Source organism: Nilaparvata lugens, chromosome 9 (genome assembly GCF_014356525.2).
Source record: "Nilaparvata lugens isolate BPH chromosome 9, ASM1435652v1, whole genome shotgun sequence".
Taxonomy (NCBI): domain Eukaryota; kingdom Metazoa; phylum Arthropoda; class Insecta; order Hemiptera; family Delphacidae; genus Nilaparvata; species Nilaparvata lugens.
In genome coordinates this window covers 24,721,428-24,734,056 of record NC_052512.1, presented here as the reverse complement: position 1 = coordinate 24,734,056, position 12,629 = coordinate 24,721,428, and the positions used below count along the sequence as shown (strand labels likewise).

Genomic DNA, 12,629 nt, shown 5'->3' with positions numbered 1-12,629 from the left:
TATAACTTTAATCAAAATCGTTGGAGCTGTTTTCGAGAAAATCGCGAAAAACCCTGTTTTTGACAACATTTTCGCCATTTTAGACGCCATCTTGAATCGCATTTGATCGTAATTGGTTGTGTCTGATCCTTATATTGTAAGGACCTTACGTTCCAAATTACAAGTCATTCCGTTAATTGGGAGATGAGATATCGTGTACACAGACGCACATACACTCATACACACACACACACACACACACACACACACACACACACACACACACACATACAGACCAATACCCAAAAACCACTTTTTTGGACTCAGGGGACCTTGAAACGTATAGAAATTTAGAAATCGGGGTACCTTCAATTTTTTCGGAAAGCAATACTTTCCTTACCTATAGTAATAGGGCAAGGAAAGTAAAAAGAAGAAGAAGAAAAAGAAGAAGAAGAAAAAGAAGAAGAAGAAAAAGAAGAAGAAGAAAAAGACAACATACATATAAAACTGTTGTATACACTATTTTTCATCTGTGACTTGAGCAGAGTATAGGATTATATCACATTGCTAAATTGTCAGGTTAGAAATTAATCAGCTGATCTATAGATATAGAAGATGATTAAAATGAAGTAATTGTTTCAATAGCTCATTCATTTATTAAAGGCTGTGAGAAATTACTTTTAACACGGCTCTTTCTCGAAGATGGAGAGGTCTGATGCTCTATCCTCTACTAATCACTCCCACTACCTAGCAGCATTCTCCTCCTTTTGTGTCTGTGTGAAGCCAGGGACACACGACACGGCAAAACTGCCGGGCCGGCTGTTTCACCGGATCCGGCGCCGGTTGAATACCAGAACACACTGCAACTGCCGTTCGACGGTCGCCGGACACGGCAGCAATAATAACAGAATATTTCCAATGTACTTAGAGGTTCTCAGTCGCATTTATGCAATGGTACTGTCAAGAGCTCAGAAATTGGCTGTGCTATGTTTGCTCCACGACAGGAGAAAGAGGAAATGATTAAACTTTGGCGGATTTTTTATATAAATTTTCAAAATGGCGACTATTTAGAAACTTCACTTGGAAGTCAAATTTCACAAAACAAGTACATTTCACAATAATAAGTTGCAATGATATTATGTTGAATGTATACAGATCATACAAAGTGTTTACGAACTACCTACCAACACTCTAGGGCATTGTTCCTGGGTAAGAAACATATCTAAATATTATATTTAAATTGTCCAGAAGTCTTCAGTTACTTATACAGCGGTATTTTTGCTTTATCATTTATCATTTTTTTCTAAATAATGGTTAAACATACAAAATTGAAACATTGACCATCATATTTATAACAACTAGACAAAGCTACCAGAATATTATGATAATTTTTAAAATTCATAAAACAAACTGAAGACTTCTGGACAATTTCAAATTCATTTATTTGCCATAAAATAATACAGATTGATAAAATAAATATTCTAACTTACAAAATGGCACTACCGGCAAAGAAAACTTGTGCGCCGGCAGTGAGTTCGAACAACTAGGTACAGCAAACATGTCAATAGGAAGAAAAAGAGCTTATTCAAACCACTAGAATAACTAAAATTATGGATACCAGGTCACATCTCAATACTTACAAACGATAAGACAAAGTAACAAAATCACAAGCAAGTGACAAACTCAAAAAGACCAATTCAAGGAAGCCATGACAATAATATTTTTTAAAATTTATAACATAAGAATGAAACACTACATAATGGATATAGATAATTTAGAATAAATATTGATCCTAATCCAATCCAGTATAAGATTCATTATGGATTTTGTAATTCTATTAATAATGAAATCAGTTGGGACTTTATTTATAAACAAGTAACACTGATATTCAAACTGATGTCTACATACATACACTTAAGCTGGTAAAGTCAATATCAAATTGTAATGGATTGGAGAGACGCAAATTATATGGATTATTCCTTAAGTTGAATGTATCACTATTCTTATTAATGAATAATATGATTCTTTTAACATATGTTTGCCTCACTGTAAGCACCTGGAATTCTTGAAAAAAAGTCTACTAGGGTACAATCTTGGCCTGTATAATGCAGCTCTGATAATGTGTTTCTGTAATGTGAATAATTTGTTCATATTGCCGTGCTACCAATTTCTCCTAAATAGGTTGGATAGCATTTCACACCTATTAACCTACAGGAAGTTATCGGCTCCAAAATGGTAGATTCTTGATAAACTATGAATGGATCCATCGCCTATGAATGAGAAATCCAGATTTCAGAGCAAACCAACTTATAATCTTCAGAAGAATTTTGGCAATATACAACAGAAATCCACAAAACAATGCCTTACACACTTAAGCATCTAACATCATTACAAGCTAAATACTTATCCATTTATATAGTTGAAAAACAATGGCTATAGGCTTGTAAACACACAAAACAATTTTATACAAAATTAGAACATCATAAAACTGTTCAAAACTCAATTTAAAACATTAAAAATTCACTTAAACAGAAAAATATTCAGAGAACACAAAACCAGAACACATAGCCAGCCTCCCATTTTATATGATCATTCATCAATATACCCAAATATTTTAAAGATTTCACCTTTTCAATACAAGGGCAATCACAATACACATGATTTAACAAAGCATGAGAATGCATTTGTAAAGACAAGGTTTGTACTGGTTGACCTATTTCAGTAGGAGAAAAAGTCATAAATTTAGTCTTCTTCAGGTTCATGGTGAGTACATGTCTATCAAACCATGATTTTACAATTCTCAAACCCTCATTTGCATTGTTTTATACATCCCCCTATGACACACCAGAAAAAGCAAGAGCCTTGTCATCAGCAAATTAAATTTAAATACGATATTTAGATATGTTTAAATATTTAAATAAATGTTTCTTACCCAGGAACAATGCCCAAGAATATTGGTAGAGAGTTTGTAAACACCCTGTATAATGAACATAACATACCTAAACATTAATAATAACATTGTAACACCCAAGTTTTGAGATCTTACTATAAATAAATGAGAGAGGCTAATGGAATTTAACTGCAAGTGGTAGATGTAGGGGCAGGGCCGGCTGTTTTGCTGAACCGTGTGTTCATCTCAATATGTACAATGCCCTCCTACCTGCCGGGGTGAAACAGCCGTATAAGGCCAGGGACACACGAACGTTTTTTTAATGGCCTGGTTTTCTGCCAGGTGAAGTGCAAAGTACACAGGAAGGCATGGAGAAGGACAAACTTTGCCGGGCCGGCTAAAAACCGGACCTGGCAAGAAAATTCTAGTTCACCCTCAATGTGGTTGTGTGTGAATTGTTCAGTGTCCAGAGTTCTTTAAAAACTTCCCAGTGTAATTTTGAATGAAAATTCATAATGCCAGTTGAAATTGGGAGAATATAAAAAAATTGCTGCTAAAAAACTAATTTTCATTTATAATTTGTTGAGATCACAATAAACAACTGACATAATGTAATGTTATTGATATGAACAGCTTTGTCACGTATACCCTGAGTACCTTCAGAGGTAGGAGATTGATACCCAGGTGTTGCTCCTGGACGACTTAGGTCAGTCGTAATGTTGGCGGGGAAAGGAGGCAAGTCGAAGTTCCTCTTCTTTCTGCTCTGAACCTCAGCTGGTGTGGACAGCACCTCCTGGTGCATTTGACGGCGTGAAGATTGCTCTCTACTCTAATGACACCACTTCGAGGTGATTGGCCCTGTATTGGCCCTACAGCCTCGGTTCCGCTACAGTATAGTAGGAAGAGAAAGGATAAACAGGAGGGATGGCAGCTAACGGGCCGCTGTGCCCGGGAAGGATGGACGGAAAGGGACGGCAGCCAATGGGCCACTGTGCCCTGTTAAGATAGGCGGAAAGGGATGGCAGCCAACGGGCCGCTGTGCCCTGGGAGAATAGGCAGAAAGGGATGGCAGCCGACGGGCCGCTGAGCCCTGGGAGGATAGGTGGAAAGGGACGGCAGCCGACGGGCCGCTGTGCCCTGGGAGGATGGATGGAAAGGGACGGCAGCCAACAGGCCGCTGTGCCCTGGGAGGATGAGAGGAAAGGGACGTACTGTCCACCGCTCGTAACTGGAATGCAGTCGATCTAGTTTTAGGCGTGACATATGGCACTGGAGAGTCAGGTAGCAAGTACACAAATGCTGTGGTTTATTTGCCTTCGCCAAATGTAATTGAGCAATTTCCATCCCACAAAATTTGTAATTTAACCAGCCATCTATGAGTAAAATTACATTCTAACGTTTTTAGTCATTACATAAAATAATAGATTTTGAGATTCAAGTTCTTTCAACTCAGAATTCACAATTTGAATCAATTCCCTACCTTCACTGTGTACAACTTTGTTCTTTTTGTGAGAAGCCAATGGGCCGCACATTTGTTCTTGGTGGCAGCCAACGGCCCACTGTACAGGAGTGACGGACAGCATCCGACGGGCCGCTGTACCAGGAGAGGAGGACAGGGACGTACGGCAGCCAACGGGCCGCTGTACAAGGAGGAGGAAGGTTAGGAGCGGAATGCTGTGGTCTGGGGCTCGTCCGGCATTCAAATACTCTCCCAAAGTAGTGGGGATGGAGGTGCGCCGCCGCCAGAGGCAGTGAGAATCGTATTGCTGCGCTTTCAATAATATTATTAATTTTTTTCTTGTCACAATCCACTTTGTGACACCCCACTCCTACTTGGGGGAGGGGGGGAAAGGAGCTCTCCATGGCACCACCTTAAAAGGTGAGAGCCATCTAGGCATCACCTTAAGAGGTGTACACCGCTCAGGCATCACCTTTAAAGGTGTATGCCACTCACTATGAGCGTCATCTATACCTGGTCTTCAGGCACAAATTTACACCATCCATTCGGTAATTGGACTTTTATGCGTGGCTTGCCGGCCCGTTTGCGCTTACCTGGAGTCGAGATGCAGTTACAGAACACTGGATCCTTATTTCTTGAGGGGCCTGGTGTGTTTCTTGATGGTCAAAGACTGTGTTGGCTCTTCTACATCCATATCAGTTGAGGGTGGTATTGACTCCTCCACATCCATGTTAGTGAGGGGTGGTGTTGTCTCTTCCACATCAATGACAGTGGGGGGTGGTATTGACTTCCCACATCCCTCTCGGAGTTACCACTTGTGTTGATGGCTGGGGCATGAATTGCGGCCCGCCGTTCAGTGTCGGTCATCTCATCCCAATGATCGACCATGTCAACCCAGGATATTTGCTGGGGAGCTGCAGGTGGGCTCCCGCCTCCATGGGAGGGTGATAGCGAAAAATCATCCCCTCCTTCTTCGAGGAATGCATATTCCTCGTCCGTGGGAGTTGGTGACACAAGGGATGGTAGTGGCGCTATTGGACATAGCAGTGGTGATTTTTGAGGAGATGGGGTTCTTTGTCCACTAGCTTGTGGTGCTTCCTTGACCTTACATACAGTTGATGTTGATTCTCGGGGGAGAGGCAGTTCTGGATATAAGGCTTGTATCCGGTGTGTCATGTCCTCAGGGATGGTACCAGGATATATTTGTTGCCCTTGGAGGAACTCTTCCACACAAAATGTGATTATACAATCAACTTGCCATCGTGGGACGTTCCTGGCACTGCATGGATATGACACAAATCTGATTTCTGATATCTGATTAGTACCCATCTAATTTTTTTTAGCTCCAAATAATCCCTTACTATATTCAGCAGCCTCCGATCAGCCTCCTCATCTAGGATTTTGTCGAAACTTCCTCCCTGAAGCGATCGATGATTGTTTCTGCGACTCTTCTGTTAATTAAAATTGGAACGTCCCAGAGTATCTGTCGGCTGATTCTGGCAAGAGCACCTCGCAAATCACGGGGTTGATGCTGCCAATGTCTCGTTTTCAAGCTTTGAAACCGGCTATAACCCCTATACTGGTCTTGAGCTTGCTTCTCTACAAGGTGTAGGTATGAATCTAGGAAGCCCAGACAGATCTTGACGAGTAGTTCTACTCAACTGACTAAAAAATTGAATATTACTAGCCACTTTAATTCATTATCAACAACCCCCACCACCTAGGTTTCAAAACGATAGGGTTAGTGCAATATTCATTGTGGTCAACAAAATATTGGAGGAGATAGAGACCTATAATAAGACTAATAATTTAATTATTTTCTCTTTTACGAGGTGAATGACAGCTCATCTTTCAATAACAATTTTAGGAGCCTCATCTCAAACGAACTAGGGTTATTGTAATCCGTTCCACTCCTTAGAGACAATGTTTCTATGAATTTTCCAAGTCACAACTCGGGGAGGAATCTAGAGTGAAAGCCCGCGCCATCTCTCGGAAGAACATTGAACTAGATGCGCGTTTACAGTATCTAGCCACTGCCCCATATATTGCGAGCATAGGCAACCCGCTTAACCAACCGGCTTGGTTGGAAGTGCAATTGGATTACCGGCGTGAAGCTGGCCCAAACATATCGAGCCAAAAATTTGAAACATATGCCAATATTTAGGGCTTTTTTGGGCTTCAAGAATATCCAAGTTCCGAATTTTGGGCTCAACAGGAAATGGGGATTATAAGGGTCTATATATTGGCGGGCCAGCTTCACAGTTAGCCCGCGACCATCACCGATCTTGAAGATGAAGGTGTCATTCAATAGAGCGAATTTTGGGCTCCCATTCTATACCATTTTCAAATTTTGGGCTCAATAATTACGCTGTAGGTGGAGGAAAAACGATATAGACCATTGGTGGGGGGAGGATTGTATTAAACCAGGTCCCTTGTCGCCCCTGTGGATGGAGTATTCCAGGAGAATGTGATGGAAATCAATGAAACAAGTCTTCAGCTATCATATGATATCAGTATCTATTTCAAATTTTGGGCTCAACAATTACGCCGTCAGCGGGGGGGCAGGGTTGTAGGTAACCAAGTCCCTTGCCGCCCCCAGGGAAGGGGTTTTCTGAAATAATGGGATGAGAATTGATGAAACAAGTCCTCAGCTATCATATAATACCACAAACAAATTATGGGCTCAACAATCACGCCGTCAGCGGAAGGAAAGGTTGTTGGTAACCAGGTTCCTTGCCGCCCTCAGGGAAGGTGTATTCAAGAAAAATTTGATGAAGTTCTCAGCTATCATATGATACCACTTTTCAATTTTGGGCTAAATATTCACGCCGCAAGGGGGGGGGAGGGTTGTAGGTAACCAGGTCCCTTGCCACCTTCAAGGAAGAAGTTTTTTAAAGAATGTGATAGAAATCGATGATACAAGTCCTCAGCTATCATATGATACAACTTTCAAACTTTGAGCTCAACAATTACGCCTTCTGGGGTTGGTGGGGGGGGGGGGTGTTGTTAGCGTCCGCTATATCTGTGTTGACATTCTTGAACCCCAAACTAATCAAATTAAATGTTTTATTATTGTCGTTCACAAATACATGTATTGACATCATTTTGAAAAATGTCCTAAAGTAGCTGAGGTGAACATCAACAAAGTTAAATAACATTCAAACCAGATCAGCACTTCCAAACACTAAATTACTATGTCTGGATGCTCAAAGAATTTCTCATTGCTTTCTTTTGAAATTGATATGGAAATTTGTTTGGGAACAGCCAAAAAAATTCAAATACAGTGTAACTTGGATATTTCGAAGTTGAAGGGGAAAAGAAAATACTTCAAATCAATCGAAATTCGAATTGAGCAATATAATTACCATGTATACTATTTTCAAGGCGATTTTCAGTTTATTCGAATTAACCACAAATGATTCATCATTGTACAGTCAAGTTTGATTCATCAGAAATTACAATCAAGTTTGAATTGAGCAACCATCTTTAGTATGTTACAGTTCATCGGATCTAGTTATAACTTTAGTCTTATCTCTTTAAATTTACTTGATTGGGAGTTTGTGATATTGAAAATATAAAGATGCGATTTTAATATTGTATGACATAATATTTTTATGGTATAAATAATTTGGAGCGCCCTCAATTTTGCCACCCTCAGGTGACAATCTTACTTACCTTCCGCCAAGATAACAAAGCCCTCGAAACTTGGAAATTTAGAATTCAAAATAAATCTCATCAATAATCATAATGATCTTTAATAACCTCCAAAAAATTGAAAAGATCACATTGAAAAAGTTTGGGTATCAAATAAATGCCAGAGCAGAAAATAGCCTATTTAGTGATTGAGATTCAAGATTGTTATCATGATGTACATTAATTATTGAAAAATACTTGTAGGGTTACAAACAGAATCATAGAATCTAGAATGAGGAAAAGAAAGTATTTATGACCAATACAATAATCAAAAGTGCATTAATAAAATATACTCAAGGAACGAATAATCCTGAAGCAGCTAATTTTTTTGTACAATGAATTTTCAATACATCTTCAATATGATTATATTATTGAAGGTTTCAACTAAAAGGAATCTGATAGTAATAGTAATAAGGTATGGGGTAATAGTCACAAAGACAAGCTTGTGATTGATAATCACAATCCTTGTGAAGGATAATCCGTACTTTCAGCTTGCTCTTTCCAATAGAGAGCCTCTGCGCGCAATAATCACCCAATCACGTACAAGCGCGCCAAAAACTATGTAACCCGGGAAATTCAAAACTGGTCTCAAGGAATCAAATCGCCCGAGCGGTTCTTTGGATTTGGAGGGGAAAGGAGCCATGGAAAAATTGTACAACAAAACAGGAACATCTATCTTAACATTAGTGTCCTTCCTATAAATGTTCAAGTCAATCTGTCAACTAATAAAAAGTTATTGGGATTTTTCAGATTTCATATCTTTTTATACAATCAAAGTACAATAAGATCCATCTAACCTACCTAGATGTTGAAAACAATTTTTGTCAAAAATTGATTAGGCTGTTCAAAGATATTTTTGAGTTTCTGAACACAGGACTGTGTTTCTAAAGAGTTCTTTCATACTTATATATCATATCAGATGAGTTTCAAATCGTATAGTTTTTCCATAATAATCACTTATATTTTATACAAGCGTATATTTCTCACAATGATATACGCTTCCAAGATGTATTTTCTGATTACTCCCAATCTCGTAATCCAATCCACTACATGGATCAATAATATTCTAGTGGATTTGTGAATATTTCATTGTTCAGGAATTTGCCTTGCTTGAAGGCATTTATTAAATTATTTGAGTATATTAACAGTCTTACATACCTACAACTTACTGCATTTACAACCCCCCCCCACACCGGTGACGGCATAATTGTTAAGCCCAAGATTTTAAAGTAGAATCACATGAAAGCTGAAGACTTGTTCCATCGATTTCCATAACAATCTCTTGAAAAACTCCTTCCCTGGGGCGGCAAGGGACCTGGTTACCTACTGCTCTTCCAGTCACTGAAAGCATAATTGATGAGCCCAAAATTTGAAAGTGGTATCATATGATAGCTGTAGACTTGGTTTGAGTGCATCAAATACAGATTGACTTGACTTGTCTTTTAATGGTACACAATATGCGAATTTTGAAAAACAATCAATAACAACTAAGATATATATACCTATAACCTTTATTAAAACGTGATAAACTGCTCATCTCAATCAGATTGGCTTGAAGCATGTCTTTTTCACTTTTCAACTCATATTTGCGAGTTGGATAGTTGACACGTGGCATGCTATGAAGTTCTAATGCTATCTTAGATCTAATAATATTCATATTTACAACAGGAAATCAAAATTAGTGGTGTTGGATGATCGTCATGGGACATACTGAGCAATCAGTTAGAGCATTGTCGGCACTCTATTATGTCCAAAAGGCAAAGTGTCCACACCGTTCTCTGCAATGTATCTCTTGTCGTCATAAGGACTCAAGCAGATTTTTGCACATTCATGGTGTGATTATAGGATCTCATCATATTGCATTTTTCAATGTGTTCACAACGTTCAATCAATGATTTCTTGTATAAATTAAAATTAAGTTTTCTACATTTAACTCCGGTCTGTACACCCTTTGCTACACATTTATTTACAGGTTCTTCATTCTCATTACATACTAAATATGAGTAAAGTTTAGATTGAAGCCCAATAAATTGATGGACAGGTTTCAAGGCTGTCTCATCCTTGAACTTTCCTACAACTTTATTTCTCTCCATGGAAAAGCAGGGGTGGTAAGGGAATTTAACTCCACTTTTACATTTAAAAGAAAACTATCGGTATTGGTCATACAGAATTCTACGTGATCCCATGGTATAATTTTTTATAATTTACAATAGAAAATATCGTACATATGGAATTTACTCAACTCCAGTACGGAAAACCTGGAATAGATAGGCTTGTTCATTTTTAGTTCCAACTTACGAGAGAAAACCGCGATCACGTTTGGACTAATTATTTGCCAGCATTTGCATAACGGATTTGAAATGTACTTATCTAATCATTTTTCGTCTGTGATAATTTTAACATTGATATGCTTGCAAACTGATTGTATAGTCTTACCAAAAATCAAATTGCAAAAGGCCTTAAAGAATGATACTTCAAATTAATTTATCGCAGTCTGTCTATTGCGGATATTGAAATCGATGTAGCTTTTCAGCCAGGGAGATTGAGAAAAGCTAATTACACGAATGTACTTTCATTAATTGCAAACCGAGCTGAAGGTAGAGTTTTAAATTGAGGTAGTGGACAATGTACTTTTCACGGTCAAAAATTGTGTTCATGAGCTTTTTGGTTCCAGTTTGACCATTCTCATTTGTTTGATAGTTTGACAGCAATTCGTGTGGAGGTGTTTGGTGGAGAGGCACGAGTGGGAAGCTGGCATGCTTATCATGTAACTCTTTTGGATACTTGAGATCACATATCCAGTTTCTGAATTGCTGTCCGAATTTGCAAAATCAAGCTTGGAAATTTCTTCCTCTGTGAGGAATTTGAAATTTCCAACAGGTAAGTTTCGACTCATGGCCTCCGAGTATAAACTGTTCGCATCAATATAAAGGAGATAATAAATCCGTTTTGAGGGGTTGTATGTCTCAAGTAGATGCTTGTTATTCGCCTCACAATAACATTTACCGATAAATGAGACTCCGCCCCTCATCACTGCCTCAAACATGAGATGCATGTCAGGATGTGTGATCAACTCTAGTTCAACCTTAGTGTACTTAAACATACAATTCCAGGTAAAGTGTGCAAGGGAAACAAAATGAGTGACATCAAGGCTGTATGAGCTAATAAGTGTAGACCTCATAGATCCAAAAACTTCTGCTAATAGCAACACATCCAAACATAAATAGAAATCGTGATATTCACCGAGTGATTTCAGTTTGAATGTCGAGAACACTCTTTGCGCATGCTCATATTCTTCACGAGACAGAGGTGTATCAGTTAAATCATTATGAAAACATTCGATGGGAGTCCGCGAATTTTTCAGGACAACTCATGTATGAGTAAGGAAATATTCCTTTTTTCAACAAGAGATGTCTGTGTTCGCATGGCGGGTTATGAAACACTGAAAATAAACGTTTGAACTTCTTTTCCATGTCTGTAATCGCTACCAAATTACACACCAATACTTCCAAGGATTCACTCATAAACTTGTAGGAATCTAAGAATTTAATTTTGCCTACTGAAAGTGTCAAAAATCTCTCTGACATATTCGCGATAAAGGAAATTTCTTTTTTACATTCACCGAGCGCTTTCAGAATGAAATGCGAATCAAACCCGGAGAAATTGTGAAAATAGCATGAAATATACTCTGGAGTACGAGCTGATAAATTACAAGAAACATGGGCTGCACATAGGTAATTTCCGGTTTCATGCATGTGGTGACGACATTTAATATCGGTGTCTAAGAACGGTTTGGCGCAAAGCCCACAGTTTACCAGATTTTGAAATTCGTGCTCTTGAGTTTCAGATAAATGTTGCATCAGAATTTTGTGTTTCATATCCTCATACAAAATGTCACCGAGATCTGTAATTTCCTGAAGAAATTTCTCCATGATTTTTTCATCTCAATTACTCGATCTATGAAGTACAGGTCCGTAAGTGATTTCCCCGTTCACATTGATAACAACAAAACAATACCCACAGGGAATATGTTGCGCTGTTTTCTTTGTATAGCTATGAGTAATTTCATCGGAATCGGATTCATCATCATCATTATTATCGATATTAACAACGTAAGTTTCTAAATCCGCGTAAATTGTATACTTTTTATTCAACATCTTGCCTAGTTTCTTAAATTTAATTGTGTCTCCGCGTTTAGGATATGAAACACGCTGTGATTCAAACTTGGAACAAAGCTGCTCATGTTTCATCAAATTTGCTTTCCCATCAGAATTTTCAGATTTGGTTGATGTAAATCTATGAAAACAGAAATTACAAACATGTACTTGACCCTTGTGTTTTGAAAGGTGAGAGAGAAGGCGCGATAATCCGTTTTTCCCGTTTGCTGTATTAATTAAACAAAAATGCGTTTTTCCTGCATCGGCTTTCAACATTAAAAGATTAATTTGGTGTTTACAAGTGCGGAAAATGCTCATGCGGTAGGGGAAAAACTTTTTGTTGTCATACACGATGACGTGAATTGCAATATCTGGATTCAGTATTTCAAATTTCTTAATATTGCATGTCGTCACCGGGAAATTTACACCTCACATATTAAGTGTGTGAGCA

The 12,629-nt window shown here is 38.4% G+C and overlaps 1 protein-coding gene across 1 annotated transcript in view; it reads right to left on the bottom strand.

Annotated features, from left to right (window-relative positions):
• LOC111056207 overlaps nt 1-12,629 on the bottom strand; it is a gene marked incomplete in the record, with an annotated part of 336,828 nt that overhangs the window by 69,846 nt on the left and 254,353 nt on the right.